A 17899-nucleotide genomic window follows, 5' to 3' on the forward strand; every position below is an offset into this window, starting at 1 on the left:
CGAAACATGAAAAATGAATAACAAAACTGAAAAGACTTTATTGCGAAATACAAAATACGTGAATACATTTAAAATGTGATTCATTTGCCCATTGAGCATCGCACTTTTTCTTTTTTTGCTAAGATTTTTTTCTCCGTGGAGAGAGGATCAGTTTCCAAACACTAAGATGCACTTTTGTACCTGAGCTTCGTGTCGTGTCGTGAAAGCCTCTACACTGTTGTGTATTCTCAGCATATTGTCACTTATTCACTGATAGACACTCCAGGGTTCTGTGGGAAAGGTGGGTCCAGCTTTGCACTAAAGCATTTGCAAACTGATATGTTAGCTTTGTCTGGTATAATATGCAAGCTGGCTTTACTCTCTTATTTCATAGTTTCAGTAAGTTTTATCACTGTGTTTCCTGTCAAGCCAATATATATAGCTTTTATCATCTACTGCCTCAAGACTGCCTGTCTACTTGTCACTATATAGACCATTATGAAGGCTAAGATTTATGTAATATAGATCAACCAGTTCTTTTATCTTTCATAGCAAAAAAGATAAATGGACTTTAGTTATGTGGCCTTATGGCCTTTTAGTTTTGTGCTGAAAATGTTTGCTGCAAAAATGCTTGAAACAAAGATGTTTGAGGGGGGTGTGTGTGTGTGTGTGAGAGAGAGAGTGAGTGAAAGAGAGCTAGAGCAAGAGTGAGAGAGGCAGACAGACCAGATTGTGACATATTTTGAGTTTGGGTTTCATCCTAAAGCAGAGTAGAGCTCTGGGGGTAGGGCAGAGCTTGCATGCAGTTAACCTTAGAAAGAATGCAGGTAGGCATACTGAAGTGGGGGAGGGGAGGGGCAGGGAAGGGGAAGGGAGAGAGAAAGGAGGGGAAGGGGATTGAGAGTGAGATGCTGTGGGTCATTGCCTCACTGGGTTCTCTGTTCCATTTAGTGAAGGATGGGCCAGCTTGAGTTTTGAGTCAACGACTCTGTCATTGTAGTTCCTGGCTCGGGTCCACGGAGCAGCCACCCCTGGTCTCGGGCAGGCTTGGACTTATGAGAGATATAGTGTTGGTCTCCACGTAGTGCCTCCCTAAGGGCTTCAAAAGGGCCATTTGAACACAATTTTTGCCTTTTCTGCTGTCTTTAGAGCCTAGCTCTCCTGTTAGCTGTACTGAAAAGCTAGAGAGCCATGGAGTAGCAGAGAACCCCCTCCGATGAGTGGATACATAGCACAGCACAAGGCGCCCTGGTGGGAAGCAGCCAGTACCACCAGACTGAGGAGCCTGTGTCTTCAGAAGACAGAGGGAAAGACATCTGAGGCTGACTGAGTCACCCCGAGTGGCCAGGATCCAGCCAGGAAATGCTATCTGTGACTGGGACTCGTGGATGTTTTTGTTTTTCTCTCCAGAGAGCATGAGTTCTGGCAGGCCTGTTGTCTCTTAAAACAATCAACTCCTCAATTAAAAGTCCACAGTCTTTAATAGTCTTGAGCCTAGTTCCAAAACATGCCATTTCCAGAATGTCCAGGGATAGGGAGAAAGCTGTTTGGTTTTTTTAAATGGGACTGAATATTCCATTTGTAAAATGGTGTGACTGTGTTTTGCTTCATCTGTCTGACTGCTCATAGTACCTAAGAATATATCACATGTGATTAAGATAAAGAAAAGAGAAGTATACAGTATGGCAGTTGAGTTAAAGAAAAAAAAATTTTTGATGCATCCCATAGGAGAGTGGTGGAAATTTCAGTGCCTTCTGGCTAACCAACTCCAATAATGAAAGACCTCTTCAGGAAGGTGAAAAGGCACAGGAAGAATAGTTATGAACTTGGAAGAACTATCTAGTGGGCCACATATAACAGTCCTATGATTGTAGCTTTAGTAATGCTGTTATTGTGGTGGGGGTGGGACATTTCCCAACACCCTTGGCTCCATCCATGAAAGATCAGCCTTCGAGAGGAAGATCAGTAGCCCCAGAGAGCCATCTCAAGTTGGAAACAAATTGTCCCCCCCCACACACTTTTTTTTTTGGTGTTTAGGGCTCTGTCTGCAGCATATGGAAGTTCAAATTGGAAGCTACAGCTGCTGGCCTACACCACAGCCACAGCAATGCCAGATCTGAGCTGTGTCTGTGACCTACACCAAAGCTCACAGCAATGCCAGATCCCAACCCACGGAGCAAGGCCAGGAATCAAACCCACATCCTCATGGATACTAGTGGATTTGTTTCCATTGAACCATGAAGGGAACTCCCTGTTGAGCTTCATAAAAGCAGCAGAGTGACCAGGATCATCAATTACCTAGCACAGGGTGGAACTAAAGTTGTCCTCTTTCATGAAGGGGAAGAGATGCCTGTTTATGGAGGTCCTACCATGAACTCAGTACCCTATAGAGTCCACTGTAGTGTCTTACCAGCTGTCCAACTTCAGGCAAGTTGCCTCACACCTCTGTGCCTCTATATCCCCATCTGTAAAATGGGAGAGGTAACAGCAACACCTTACAAAGTTGTCTTGAGTATTTAATGAATTAAAACCTGTTTAAGTGCTTCCAAAATCTCAGCATATAGTCAGCGCGCAGCACATGAGAGCTAGCATTATTGTTTCATTTAATTGGGTCATTGACACTCAAATAAGTAAATATTACTACCTTCTTTTTAGCAGGAGGTTGCAGAGGCTCAGGAAGGCAGGTTACTTGTTCAAGGGCTTATGGTGGTCATCAGGGGTAGGGTTAAAGCTGGGAATGTCCAGTTCGGCATCCTGCTCTCTTCCTAGTTACTGGTGTCAGTGGCTGATCATCAGTGGCTCTGGACCAGAAAGACCAAGGCTGAGCAGCTGGGGGCAGGGGAAGTCCTTCCCTGTGTGAAAAGCCCCAATTCAGAAAGGAGGTGGATGGGTGAAACCATCCATCCTCAAAGATGGCTTCCATCCATCCCATTCATCTTCCCTCATGCTGTCTGACACATGAGGTGCTGTCAAAGAGCTTTTCTCTCTGGAAACCACAGACACCTGTCCTACTGGGTCAAAATGATAGTTCAAGCATCGAGTCAGGACATTCTAAATCCACGTAGGCTGGATTTTCTCACCTTGGAGGGCCTCACCTTTGACCATGAGCTTGTGGCTGGCCTGTCAGCAGTTCCCTCAAATATGACATCATCACCATTATTGCTGTTGTTGTTGTTGTTTTATGAAGGAAGGTGAGTGGGAGCCGATCAGAACCTGGAAAGCTTTTGCTCTTGCCAGAATATTAGTCATGTGATTCATTCTTTTTTTCCCCCTTCACTGTCTGCCCCTGATTTAGGGGGCGGGGAGGGAAGTACAAAAGAAGTTTGTTGATTGGGAGCAGCTGGCTTTTGTATGGCTATTTCTGGAATTTCTGGGAACTGGAACAGTTTTTTTCAATGATATGTTCTTGAAAGGTGAAATGGTCCAATGAATAGAACCTTTTCTTTCTTTCTTTCTTTTTCTTTCTTTCTTTCAGGCCCCACCTGAATCATGTAGAAATTTCCAAGCTAGGCGTGAGATTGAAGCTGCAGTTGCCTACACCTCAGCCATGGCAACACCAGGATCTGAGCCGCATCTGCGACTTATACCGCAGCTTGCGGGCAGTGCCAGATCTAACCCACTGAGCGAGGCCAGGGATCGAACCCACATTCTCATGGATACCAGTCGGGTTCTTAACCCACTGAGCCACAACAGGAACTCCTTTCTTTTCTTTTCCCTTTTTTTTGAATAGATCCTTTTGATGGAGAGTCAAGGGAGTCCTCGTCCTCACTCTTCTCCCTCCCTTGCTCTGATGAGGGTTCCCTAAAGGAGAGAGTAGGTGTCTCCCTCACAACTCAGAACCACATCAAGGATGAATGGGTGTGTGGGTGGGCCTTCTGCAGGAGTCACCTAGGCAGAGGGTGGGGTGTAACCCCCTGGGAAGGTGATCAGTAGAGTAAGGCAAGTGGAGACACCCACACACCGAAAGAGGTACTGAAGGGGTGCAGCACTTTTCCAGAATGTTTCTCCTCACCTGACAAGAAGTGCTACCCCACTGATATATTCATTTCTGTGGCAAATATCGATGGGAGCTTGCTATGGATGTACCAGGCTTAGTGGAGGCAAAGAGAGACAAGCTACCACATCGAGACGCTCTTGGTCTAGTAGGGGAAACAAACGTGAAAACAGTCCTTGTAATTTACTGCGATCATTATAATAATGGGAACATGAGGGCGTTTCCTGGAAACGCAAGGAACGAGGCCCTCCGCCCTGTCTGAGTTTGAGTTCTTTCTGAAGCCAACCCTGAGCCAAGGCTTTGAGTGTAAGTCATCTGAGAAGTACAGGGAGCAGAGGTAGAGGAGTAAAGTCTACCCATAAGGGTGCACCATACACCAGTGAATCAATTTAGTTATTGCTGTGTCACAAATCACCCTGAAACTTCATGCCTAGAAACAGCTACCATTTATTCAGCTCTGGATTCTGGGGCTCAGCTTTTTAGGTTTTCTGGTCTCCGGGGCTTCCATGAATCTGCAGCCAACTTCAGGTTGGCTAAGAGCCTCTGTTTGGAGATCCAAAAATGAGGGCACAGTGCACAAGGCCTTATGAGGCCTATTATAAAACCAGTTCCATTGTCACTTTTGCCACATTCTGTTGGCCAAAGCAAGGTCACAGGATCAGCCAGATTCATGAGATAGGGAAATTAAAACTCCATTTGTTTGTTTGTTTTTTCTTTGTTTGGCTGCACCTTTGGCCTGCAGAAGTTCCCGGACCAGGGATTGAACCTGTGCCATGGTAGCAACCCAAGCCGCTATGGTGACAATACCAGATCCGTAACCTGCTGAGCCACAAGGGAGCTCCAAACTCTGCTTCTTGATGGGAGGCACTTCAGTGTCATAAGACAAAGGACATAAATAGAGAGAGCCCATCAATCAGCCCATCATGGCCCGCTGCCACAGGGATACTGGAGCTTTATCCTGCAGGGAGACAGTGGGGACCAGTGGGAGACTCACACTCACAATTATTGCCTCTGAGGAGTGAAGAGGCCAGGGTGTTTGTACACCAGCTATGGAGAGTCATTGGTGGAGGGCTCCTCTGGGGTTGGGAGGGCCCATCCAGCCCGTGACAGACAGTGGCCATGTCTGCTTCTGAAGAAAGGCCCTCAGCCGCAAAGATTCAGACACTGGTAGCCAGACATCAGTGAGAGCACTGGAGATAGAATGGGGGGGGGGTGGCAGGGGCACGAACGATGTCTGCCACACCCGCTTTCTCAAAGCACCTTCGTCACTGAATTCATTCTGGAATTGCCAGCAGGAGTGTTATTCCATCTGCAGATGCCAAGGCTTTTTTCCCTCTACCTTCCCAGGAGTGTTTTCTTTCCACGTTTTCCCAAACCTCTAATGTTTTCCATTGCTGTGGTGACTTGGCTTCCTGGTGCCTTTGCATCTTACTCCTTTCCCTGTCTCTCCCTGGGACATAACCACGTGGGCATTGGGGCATTGGGCATTGGGCTGTCGCAAAAACCATGAGCCAAGTACAGGCCTAGGAGCTTTGTTCCCGTTTTCCTGAGGCCAGAACAACCACAGGTAAGGGAAGTGTCCAGGGCACATCCCAGGCAGAGAGGCTCAGACCTCTGCTCCCTCCATCATCCGGGGCCGGAGGTGGGGGTGGGGGACCTGGGTGGAGTTGGGCCACACAGCTGTGCTTCTTTGCAGCCCTGGCTCCAGCCCAGCCCCGGGATGAGCACAGATGGTGACTCCACTGTCCTACAAATAGCTCAGGCAGGATGGAAACAAGCCCAGCTCGCAGCTTCTTTGTGGTTGGTGGTTCTCATGGATAGCATAGCATTTCAGGTGCAGAACAAGAGGCAGATAGGCAGCAGTTTCAGTCACTTCTCTAAAGTCAGAAAGAAAGTTCAATGGCAGTAGCAGGAAAAAAACCTGTTGTGACCTTCAGGACACCAACTCCAACATTAAAGCCGTTAGATCTGTGGATTCTGTCTTTAAATGATCATGGCAGCTTGGGGACCTGGCCTGTCTCTCGCTCCCATTGTGACACACTACTACCCAGGTAGAACTACCTTCCTATCTCCAAGAGGATATGATATGTAGTTTCCTGAAGGGTTGACCCATCTCGGAGCAAGGCCCCATCAACCTCGAGCAGCTGAGCTCCATCCCTCTGAATATTGAGCTTCAGGGACAGCCCTACCCCTGCTGAGCAGACCTTGACTGAGATTTTCCATCTGGATGGTAAGAGGATGGGGAATCCATAGAGAAGCCTTGAGACAGAATTGAAGGAGAATCCATGGCAACCATAGAAGAGTCTGGGACCATGCTCATAGCACCCTCCCCAGCCACTTGGGAAGGCTGGACCTGCTTCACAGGAGTACCTAAAAATATATTATTGGTAATATTTTCCTTGGCTTCCAAATAGAGCCAACCATTGCAGGTTCTGTGTGTTAGCATCTTTCTAGTAGAACCAAAATGATATGGCTGTCATTTTCCTTCTCACTGGATCTTCAACCTAAGAAAAGGACTTAGCAAAAGAATATAATGGTCGCCTAGTGATTAAAGGATCCAGCTTTGTCACTGCTATGGCTTGGGTCACTGCCGTGGTGCAGGTTCACTCCCTAGCCCAGAAACGTCCACGTGTCGTGGGTATGGCCCCAAAAAAAAAAAAAAAAAAAAAAAGGAATGAAGTACCTAGATCCCTCACTTCTCAGATCAAGAGCAAATGGGGAGCCATGTGCTGTTGGGTTTATTTTTTCCGTAAGATTTTTGCAGTTTATTCTGTGTGACTGTGCTGTTGGTCACTTGCCACGAACACTAGACGCACCCATTCCAGAACAGAGTTAGTTACCGTCAGCAAAGCCAAATTCCAACGACACACAGTTGTTTTGTTTTCTGAAGTCAGTCTCACCCCCGTACATACTTTTCTTGCACACACCCTCTTATTAGCATCTCTCCCAAGTTTGTTCTGAGCCACCTGACATAACCTCAGGCGAATCAGAAAAGCGGCCCTGCTTCTCTCCTCAGTTGGTAAAGCAAAGAGAATCATGGCTGCAGAAGGATGGTCCTTTGGCTTTCTTCCTGGTGGCCCCCACCCCACCCTTCAGGGCCAAGGGGACAGATTTGGGTAAAACTTGAGGTGCCCGTAAATCCCAGCTCATTGTCGTTGCAGTGAGAGGATAGGTACTAGGGAAAGAACTTCTAGATTTTAGGAGCCTTTCTCCCTGACTCCATTCCAGGTGATCTTGATCCAAAAATGACGAGGCTGGGTGGACACTGTTGGTGTCACGCCCAGATCCCTTTTATTGTGCAGGTGCCCCATTCCCAGCTGCCACTAGGTGCTGGATGCCAAGGGCTCATGGCTGCCCCTCCTCTGATCTGGAAGAGGGCCCTTGCCTCCTGGGAGGTTACACCCACCCTGGGCAGCCCTCAGCCAGTGACTGGCTGATTGAGGGAGAGAAAGCCAGCCTCCTGCCTCCAGTGTGGGTAATTTCACGCTGTGTTTTATGCTCCAGAGGCCCCTGTGAATCAGGTCAGGGCTAGAATCTATCCAAGCTCACGGCCTTGCTCAGACCCTTCCCTGCTCCATCCTCCTTCCCGTGGCATCCCCAACAACCACCCACATCCTTGCTGCCAGGGAACCCCACCTGGGACACTGGAGAATTCATACCTCACATTCTGTCTGTTCCTTCTTAGGTCTGCTGGCCAGGAAGTCTGACTCCTTTTCAGAGCTGTGAGTTTCAAAAGGAAACCAAATTCAGTGTACTTATCAGATATGAGTGGGTGCAACAGTGGCCAGTAGCCTCTTCATCTGCTGTCTTGTAACTGGAGGGGTTTGGGGATTTTTAAAAATCAGGCCTGGAGTTCCCATAGTGGCTCAGTGGTAACAAACCTGACTAGTATTCATGAGGATTCAATCTCTGGCCTTCTTCAGTGGGTTAAGGATCCGGCATTGCTGTGAGCTGTGGTGTAGGCTGAGGATGCAGTTCAGATCTGGTATTACTATGGCTGTGGTGTAGGCTGGCAGCTGTAGCTCCAATTTGACCCCTAGCCCGGGAATTTCCACATGCCATGGGTGTAGGCCTAAAAAGACCAAAAACAAAAAAAAAACCCTACAAAAACAAGGCCTGTGGAGTAAGGGGTAGGAGAGCCTTTCAGGAGGTGAGTGGAAATTTGTGTCTTTTAGGGTTACTTCCGGTTGATTCTTCCCCAGGACTTTGTTTTTAAAGACACAGGACTATCCAGAAACATAGATAAAAGGAAAAAGGAGAAGGGTGCCCTGTGATAGGTGGCATTCCCTGTGGAGAGGAAGGCAGTTACCGTCCTCAGGGCATAAAAGATACTCAGGTAGGGTGAGCAGACTTCCTGGTCAGGAGCACTGGCTGGGTGCTTTTTTGAGAACATTTTCTGTGATGATGAGACTTGAACAAGAGGTAAATTACATTGTTTCAGTCCACAATTGTGTTTCTTAAAGAATGAAAAAAAAAAAAAGAAGTAACATTTGGAGTTCCCATCATGGTGCTGCAGAAGCAAATCCAACTAGGAACCATGAGGTTTCGGGTTCAATCCCCGGCCTCGCTCAGTGGGTTAAGGATCCGGTGTTCCCGTGAGCTGTGGTGTAGAGCTTGGATCTGGGGTTGCTGTTGCTCTGGTGCAGGCCGGCAGCTGTAGCTCCAATTAGACGCCTAGCCTGGGAACCTCCATATGCCGCAGGTGCAGCCTTAAAAAGACAAAAATAAGAAAAGAAAAGAAAGTAACATTTAAAAAAACCTTTTTTTTCTGGAAGAAAGTTATTCTCTGTGTTGGAAGAACACAGAAAACTTAATCTCCTGAGGCGGGAAGGGGAAAATTCAGATTTAAGCACCTCCCTGACCAGCCTCCCTGGGGTTTGACACATTCAAAGATGGTTCATGGTTAGACCTGGGATAGTGAGACTGAGGTGGATAAAACCCATGGCAGTTACAAATCTCGTATTCTCACCTTCCAGAAATGCCCTTTTACTTTTCCTCCTGGTGTCAGAGTTGAGGATGCCATCCCTTCCTCCTTCCTCCTGGCCTCTCCTTCCCGTCTGTAGGACAGAGCCTGGTGGTCGGTGAACTTAGGTAGGAAAATGATCACGCTTTATTTACACTGACTTCAAAGTGAAATTTAGCATCATGGTCAATTATGACTGTAGACGACAAAGCCCAGTGACATTAGCAGGACCTGTGACTGTCACATGTAGAAATCATGTGTATTTTCATATCACATTCCAGCCTGCAGGTATTTCAAGACATCCTTCACATCTGTCCCTCCTTCAGAGCTGTGATAGTCATTTGATCCAGCACCAAAACTTACTCAGTGCTCCTTTAAAAAGAACATGTATTAGTAAACTACCTATTTTTAATATGATTATCACTGTGGTTTGTATAGCTGGTTTTTTCGTAATTCTGTTTTGCATTTTATGCATTTAAAAACACCTCAAGATGGAGTCCGTTCATGTCCCCAGACTGCCACAAGTATCTGGTGGCACAAAAACAGGTTCAGAGTTCCTATTCTAGATGTTTTTCCTGACTGGGGGAAAGGTGCGTGTTGGAAAAACAAACGTTTTGCTCTGCTTCTTGGAGTAGACAAAAGACTTTTATGAAGTCTTCATTTTAAGGCTGGTGTCATATTACCTTTTTCTTGTTTTTAAGGTGAGACCAAACTTAGAATCCAGTGGAGGAAGTTTTTCCCTGACTCTGTAGCTCCCAGCCTCGGTGATACACTGATCATGAAGTAAACATTCAGTCCTTGTTTGGGGTTCATTAAAGACCCAGGTGACTGGCTGTCAGAGTTTTTGATGAGCCCAAGAAAACCCAGGCTTCAGACCCAAAGCAGAGAAACTGGGCCTGATGATGAAGGCAGGGGCCACTCTGTGGACAGGTGGGCACACTTGTGGTCTTTGAAGGGCGGCGTCTGGCGCAGGTGTTCTTTGTTTCTACCTTCGGGGACCCAGGTGGGAAGAGCCACTTTCCCCAGGCCCCTGTGGCTGCTCACGTCACAGGAAGAAGGTCCCACTTCCAGGGAGATGTGTAATTTCAGTCTCCTTTATTGGGAGTTCTCTGGTGCTGCAGTGGGTTAAGGATCCAGCATCTTCACTGCTGTGGCTCAGGTTTGATCCCTGGCCTGGCACCTTCCACATGCTGTGGGCATGGCCAAAAAAAAAGAAAGCTTTATTGTCTGTGACCACTTACATCCCCCATTTGGCTCTTGAGCTAGAAACAGGGAACAGTGATGGCCTTGACAGAGTTATTTGTGGAGGGACCATGGTGGTCCTACTGACTTGGGCTCTCTCGAGTTGTCTGGCCTGAGAAGGTGCATGAAATGCAGGTCCACTCCTTGCATTTTGAGTGTGTTGTGGTCCGGTTTAACGGGCAGCGTGTGGGTGGCACAGGGTGGCCCCTCACCACTGCTGATCGAGTCAAACGCTGCTGCACACCATCCCCGTCATGACATCAGACCCCTGGGCAGGCTGCGGATAGGGGGGCAGAATTCCTCTGCCCCCCAAAGTATTGTGTGTCTTTAATCCAGTTGTTACAGTGAGTGGACCTGATTTGTTCCAGATGTCCTGAGATTTAGCGATTCCGGAAACTACCCCTCAAGTAGAGGCTGATGAGGATTTGAATTCCTCTTTAGCTGGGAACCAGCAGTTCTTTTCACAGTTAAGCAGGAGGAAGGAGTCTGAGCTGCTTGGAGAGACAAGGAGGTCCCTCTGGCTTCTGATGTTTGCCTCATTAGAAAGAGGGTGGCCTCTGAGGCAAATACTGATTCTATCACTAAAGGAATTATTGAATGAGCCGGAACTAGGACCACATCAGTGCTAGCATAGTCAGTGAGGATACAGACCTGTTGTTTATTTTTATTTTCATTTTTATTTTTTTCGCTTTTTTGGGCTGCACCCGTGGCATATGGAAATTCCCAGTAGAAGGGGTTGAATCGGAGCCACGGCTGCCGGCCTACACCACAGCTCATGGCAATACCAGATTCTTAACCCACTAAGCGAAGCCAGGGATGGAACCAGCAACCTCATGGATCCTAGTCGAGTTCCTTAACCACTGAGCCACAAAGGAAATTCCTGTTGTTTATTTTATTTTTTAAGAAACACGTATTTAGGAGTTCCCATCATGGTTCAGTGGAAATGAATCCAACTAGGAACCATGAGGTTATGGGTTCGATCCCTGGCCTTGCTCAGTGGGTAAAGGATCTGGCATTGCCATGAGCTGTGGTGTAGGTCATAGACGCGGCTCAGATCCCACTGTGAGCAACATGAGGTTGGTGTGGCTGTGGTGTAGGCCGGCGACCACAGCTCCGATTAGACTGCCTTGGGTGCAGCCCTAAAAAGACAAAAAGAAAAAGAAAAAAAAAAGAAACAGGTATTTACAGGAATGATCTGAATGTTGCTAGGGAAACTACTACTTTAGCCCAGATCACCTAAGTAAATGCTTTTCTCTTACTTTGTGAGCATAAAACCATCTTGGGGTGGGGGATTGTGTACAGGGAGATAGAGGTATTTCCGGTTTCATATAAGCATTTTTAAAGCAGAAATTCAGTCCCAGGAATCATTTCCCTGAGCCACTGTAAGCTTTAGTGGATATGCCTTACAGAGGTGCCCTGTGATCTCTGCCTGGAGTTAATAGCCATGTGGGTCTGTTTTGCTTGATTAGAAGGGATTTATAAAGCCTTTTAAGATGTGAAGCACATTTCAAACTCTGTGGCAAAATAGCCCACTGTTAGAGAAGGTTAAAACTTACAGCCATACAGATAGCATGTTCTATTTAGCATAGTATTATTGGTTTGTGTAGTTCGGGGGGATATAAACAGTATGAATGTTAAAGCTTGTTAAAGTTTTGGCTTTAAAGCAAAAGCAGGTTGGGAGTTCCTGACATGGTGCAGCAGAAATGAATCCGACTAGTCTCCCTGAGGATGTGGGTTTGATCACTGGCCTCGATCAGTGGGTTAAGGATCTGGCAGTTTCTGTGAGCTGTGGTGTAGGTCACAGACACGGCTCAGATCTGCCTTGCTGTGGTTGTGATGTAGGCCGGCAGCTGTAGCTCCTATTCGACCCCTAGCCTGGGAACCTCCATGTGCTGAGGAGTATGGACCTAAAAAGTAAAATAAATAAATAAAGCAAGTAAGAATTAATTAATGTAGGTTGATGCGGTTTAAATTTTTTAAATAGAAGTTTGTTTTTGTTTTTACTGCCGGCATGCAGCAGCCTGATGTGGTATCTTAGTTCTCAGAGCAGGGATTGAACTTGGGCCTCATTGGTGAAAGCATGAATTCCTAGCCACTGGACACCAGGGAACTCCCTGTTTAGATTTTTCAAAGGGAATTTGAAAGTGGACACATGCCCAGATAGGCTCTGGTGGGAGTCTGGGACAAGCTAAGTGCATCAACCCAGGAATTCAGGTGAAGCCCGGCCAGATAACTGGGTTGTGTATCCAGGGAAACCGAAGTCAGATGGAGAAGCTGAATGGTGGCAGAGGTATGTAGGTTGAGCACACCTGACAAGCAGGTGGGTCCCAGATGAGGCACTGAGTTTCGAACAAAGTGAAATGTGTCGTAGGATGTGAAATGCGAGGATCCGGAGCAGGTCAGCATGAGGATGGTCAAATGGGTTAGAGCAGGTAGTTCTGGGATGAGACTGTAAACCACAGGGGTTGTTGGAGGTCTGGGCTTGTGTGGGGCCTGCTGTAGGATAACCACAGTACAGGATGAATAGTCGGCCAAAAATAACAGCTCCTTCCATTCGAGAGTGTATTAAAATATAAAACAAGGCTAGATTTGATTTCTTAAATATATTCAAAATTGTACCTTTTATGTATGGTTAACTTTTTTGGACATTGGTGATTTTTTTTTACCAAAAAAATGTTTTTACCAAAAAAAGAAGTGATACCTTTTTGTGTGGTCTTGGTTAATAAAATAAATTCCTAAATGTTTGCCACCAAGCTAGAACCTTCAAAATCGGGGAAATGTAGTGATTTTTCACAGCAGTGAAAATTGGTATTTGGACCTTGTGTACTTTGAAGTTTCAGTGAGATCTGCAGGAATCCAAGATCCTAAGCAATGAAACTAAACTAAGTAACTAAGAAAATTAACTAAAATAAGAAAATTAACTAAAATAAGCCAGTAAGACAAAAACAATTTGCACCCTTGTATGAGAGAGAAATTTTGGAGCTTGCAGCTGGAACATTCTGTGAGGACTGACCCCTTTGTAGTCCCTTGCTGGGACTCAGGTTTTCCTTGTTCAAAGTTCCATCACATGAGAATTGAGGAAAGGATAACTTTCCTAACATATTACAAGCTGAGAGCAAGGGACTACAAATCTAAAGACATAGTGCATTAATCTGCTTTCTTTGTTCTGCTCATAGCGACCTGACTCTGGAAAACTACATTTCCCAGGCTCCTTTGGCAACAGACTTCTTGTGAAGTTTGGTCAGTGGAAGCACTGGTGAGAGGTTGGGAAGAGGAGAAATGTCAAGGTATTTCTCCCTAGCTCCACCCGCTACAAGCAGCGTCTCTGGCAATAGCTCAACCCCTCTTGGCAGTTGCAGCTCCCTCAGTCCCTCCAGCTCTATGGGTGACAGTGGTTTCTAATCGCTGGTTTTCCTCACCTCCTCTTATTTGCTCTTCTAGCACCTTTTCACCTCGTCCCCATTTTAATCCCTTCTAGTGAACTGTCTGGCGTGAACTCTGTTCTCCTGGCTGGACCTGGGCTGGTAACAGTGGGTTTGAATCCTGGCACTACCACTAGGTACCAACTAAGTTCTTAAGCCACTTACTTTATTTAATACTCAATGTCCTTGTCTGCGAAATTGGGAGGAGGTTGGTTTGTAATCAGTTCCAAAGTCCTTTTCAGCTTTAGAAGTCCATAACCTCTAAACTTTGATCTTAGAAAAATGGGTATGTTATCCCACCTCTATCATGGAGACATTTTTCTCATTGACTCCCCTGGACATGGCTTAGCCTTCCTACTATTCCATGTGTACAGAGTGTAGTAAGGGCAGTCCCTGGGCAGCATATCGCTAAAGGCTGGTCTTGGCAGCTTTATTCTTTGGAGACATAGAACCATTGGGGGTTTGAGAATGGGTTTTTATATTGTTTGGTATAGATCACTAATTTGCTCCGAAGAGGAACTGCCTGTATCACAGAGGAAGAGACCTCTGTTCTGGCTCTTTAAATGCAAATGCTTCAGTAACAATCCCAGGGGCTTTGGAACAGCTCTCACCAGCAGCAGTAGGCTTGGGTGCGAAAGCTCCCAGCCTGTAGAGGTGAGCAGAGGCTGAAGAGTAATCATCACTACAATGACACTCTAGGACAAAGTGGTGGGAACACTTGTGCCTTGGAGGTATCAGCAGCTGCCTTCCTGGGTTGGGAAGCCGAGGACAGTCCCATAGAGACTGCATACCCTCCAGAAATGGGCTCCAAAATTTGTGCTCACTGCCATCTGTATCTCCTCAAATCAGTCCCTAGGCATTCTCCCCAAAGCGAATTGGGGGGGGGGGGCCTCAGAAATCTAAAACCCTCGGATTCAGCAAGGGTAGCATCCTGTGAGTCTTACCTTAACGGGCTTAGGAAGGGACAGTATTCAATATAGTTAACAACCTGCACAGCAGGCATACCTTCCTTTAAGAGCGGTTGCCAGACATAGGCCTCGAGAACAGCAAACCACTGGCCTTCAGCCCTGGCTTAGGGGTGAGTTCAGTCACCCGTACCCGTGCTTCCTGGAACTGTGGGAGGAAAGGGAGACTGTGGCCCTTGAAATGGATCCTTGTGACAGTTGTACAGGAAGGAAAGTGAACCGGATGTGGATCACAAGGGGTGGAGTGGGGTTCCTCCAAGGCCTTGGCCCCTTCCACACAGAGATAACAGGATTAGCTGATCTGAACTGCCAACATCAGGCCTCACTCGACAGGTCATAAAGCTGGTATAGGGCTCCACTGCAGGCACTGGCAGTGCCAGCAGCTCCCTTTACCCTTATGTGCTGGCCTGGCATCCGGCTCCAGGAACTGCGTCTCTTTGCCTGCTCTGCTTACGGGTAGCAGGCCAGAGGTGATGGGAATAGATGCCCTCCCATTTCTACATCAGCCCTCAACCAACGACTGGAGTCAGCACATCACTTCTTCCTTGTGGCCCAGATGGATGAGTTGAGACATTCCTTGTGGACCAGAGCTGCGTGGCTCACTTCCTTTTCTCACCACATTGCATGTAACCAGTGAGGTTCACCTGCCGGGGTACAACTTGGGGCATCAGATTTTGGTACAACTCAAAATGACTTTCTGAGGAAGAAAAGTACATATGTGGGACACCTTTTCCTTTTGGCCATTTTGCAGTATTTTTTACATCATTTTACAAGCAAGGGAGTTTCAGGAGCTAAATGTTATAAATTTTATTTCTTTAAATACTCAGTTTGGGGAATTCCCATTGTGGCTCAGTAGGTTAAGGATCTGGCATTGTCATTGCTGTGGCATGGGTTCAGTCCCTGCCCTGGGAACTTCCACATGCTGCAGATGTGCCCCCCCACCAAAATACTCAATTTTAGTTTTTACCCCAATTTATTTTCCCTAGACCTCTATAAGTAACACAAGCAGATGGGCGCCATTGAAAATTAAGTACAGATCAATCATATTATACGTTAAAAGTAAAATACCTAGAGTTTGATGAGAATCTGGAACTGTTCTGACCAATAAAAATAAAATGCAAGCCACATAGGCAATTTTAAGCTTTCTGGTAGCCACACTGAAAAATTAAAGTGGAACTGGTGCAACAATTTTTATTTAGTATACCAAAAATCATGTAAATGTATAATGAATACTAAAACAATGACTGAGATTTTTAAATCCTATTTTATTTTATTGCATTAGGTCTTAGAAATCTGGTGTGTATTTTACACTTAATTCAGACCTGCCACATTTCAGGTGCTCAAAAGCCACATGTGACCAGTGGCTCCAGTGTCTGGCAGCTCAGATCTAGAACATGCCCTTCAGAATTGTCTCACTCAATAGGTGAGGGAGCTGGGGTTATTATACACCAATTCTTGCTAGTTGTTGGTTGAGGGCTGCTGCTAAGTCAAGGGCTTAGTACTTAAGCACTTAGCTGGCCTGCAGAAAACAGCCTCCAGCAAAAGATGGAGATGCTGGCAGGTGGAACTGCAGCCTTGAAGGCTATGGTGATAAGACCCTGGGGAACAGTAGAACCACCACAGCCTACTATGTTTTGTAATACCTTCATTTTGGTGGCCTTATTGTTTGTCAGCAAATCACTTGCAACACGCCTGGCACTGGTGACTCAAGTTCACTGGCCTAGAGGATCCACCCTAAACTCTAACATTCAGGGTCCATGGGAATCTGGACACATCCTATATATTCTACTTGCCTCCTACCCACTTAATTGGTAAGGATGTCCTTTTCCTGCCTCTTTCCACATTATTTCTGAGTTACCTCCATCCCTTTATCTGTTGGTTTTTTTCTCTGCCTGTCCCTCCTACTTGTCTGCCCATCCCTCACCCCATACGCTCTTCATTCTAGAAGATTTTCATTATTCTCCATCTCTCAGGGAACCTCTTTGATAACCTCAATCTTCAGTGATTTCTCCCCCTGGATTTCTCTTGCATCTTATTCTACATCTATTCCTTCAGCATGACTTGTCCTATCAGTTTCGTGAGGTATCTCCTTTGCACAATAACCAGTTTATTTTTGGTGCTTTCTGTCTTTCCTCTGCAGGTAGACATCAGATGAGCAACTGTGGTTTTATGTGGTTTTTCATGTTTGTGATTTTAAGCACTAATCGTTGAAAAGCTCTGATAGTTGCCAAGTGCCAAGAAGGAGATTGCCCAGCAGAGCTGTAAAAGGCACCTGGAGTAATCCTGAAAGCCTCCACTAGTTTCAAGTAAAGTTGTCAAAGGAAAAACTAACACTCACAATAGCTTTGGTAAAGAGATGAGGATACCTCCCGATATTCTAGATATTTCTAAATGTTAAGAAGTCACCCCCAGTTTCACTTCTTGTCTCATTACACCCAAACAAGTTTTATGGAACTCTCACACCATTGAGTTGTATTTTTATGTACTTTGGGAGCGACAGAAACTGAGGAAGGACCACTGGTGCAGGGGTTAGGAGGGCCGCCTCAGGGAAGTGGTCCGTTCTGGCTTTCATCTGCAAAATGATGACTCATATGAGCCCCCATCCAGCTGTCACATTCCATTTCAGATTTTACAATGTCTGCCCATTTTTAAGAATAGGAAGCATTGTTTATGACTTTAAATGGCAGGGGCTATCATTTATGCCATTGCTTTTATGGCACATTGTTGAGGATGTCTGTGATTGGTTGGATGCTGGGTCCTTACTCAGGAATGCGGTGTCCAATTTTGACATTTCTCCTGTGGGAGAATATGTTCTGCTTCACAATTTTTTAAAATATGATTTCCATAAATGGAAAAACTAGGGAGTGTGTGTGTGTGTACAGCCATCTTAGCCACATTTTTATTGACAGGGCTATCATTCCATTAATTGAAGGATTCCTGGTTCACTTCCTTGATAATACCCTGCCTACTATCCCCCATGGCCCTCCCCTACCCCCACTTGCTGCAGGATCCCTTCCTCATCCTTTCTTGCCTAAGGGGTCTCATAAAGATGTTTCCTTATCCCTAAGAGTCAGTACTTAGTATATGTTGACATCAGTTTGTGTCTCACATGTTCGTTTCCTCCACTGGACTGTGAAGTCCTTGAGGGCTGGGACCTGTATCCCTGGTGCCTAAGTTGAGAAGGTAGTTGTAAAAAGTGCTAGATGGATAGATGGATAAATGACGAGAAGGGAGGATGGATGGAAGGAGGAAGGCGAGAAAGGAAGAAGAGATGAATTTGGCCATCCTTATGCTAGTATCCCTAGTTGTCATCATCAAAACAGTTGTGATTCAC

General features: G+C 46.1%; 1 protein-coding gene across 3 annotated transcripts in view; it reads left to right on the forward strand.

Moving 5' to 3' along the window:
• The window catches only part of ITGA9 (integrin subunit alpha 9), a 357221-nt gene that overhangs the window by 203433 nt on the left and 135889 nt on the right, over nt 1–17899 (forward strand). The window lies entirely within an intron of this gene.

Source organism: Sus scrofa, chromosome 13, assembly GCF_000003025.6.
Source record: "Sus scrofa isolate TJ Tabasco breed Duroc chromosome 13, Sscrofa11.1, whole genome shotgun sequence".
In the NCBI taxonomy this organism is placed as follows: domain Eukaryota; kingdom Metazoa; phylum Chordata; class Mammalia; order Artiodactyla; family Suidae; genus Sus; species Sus scrofa.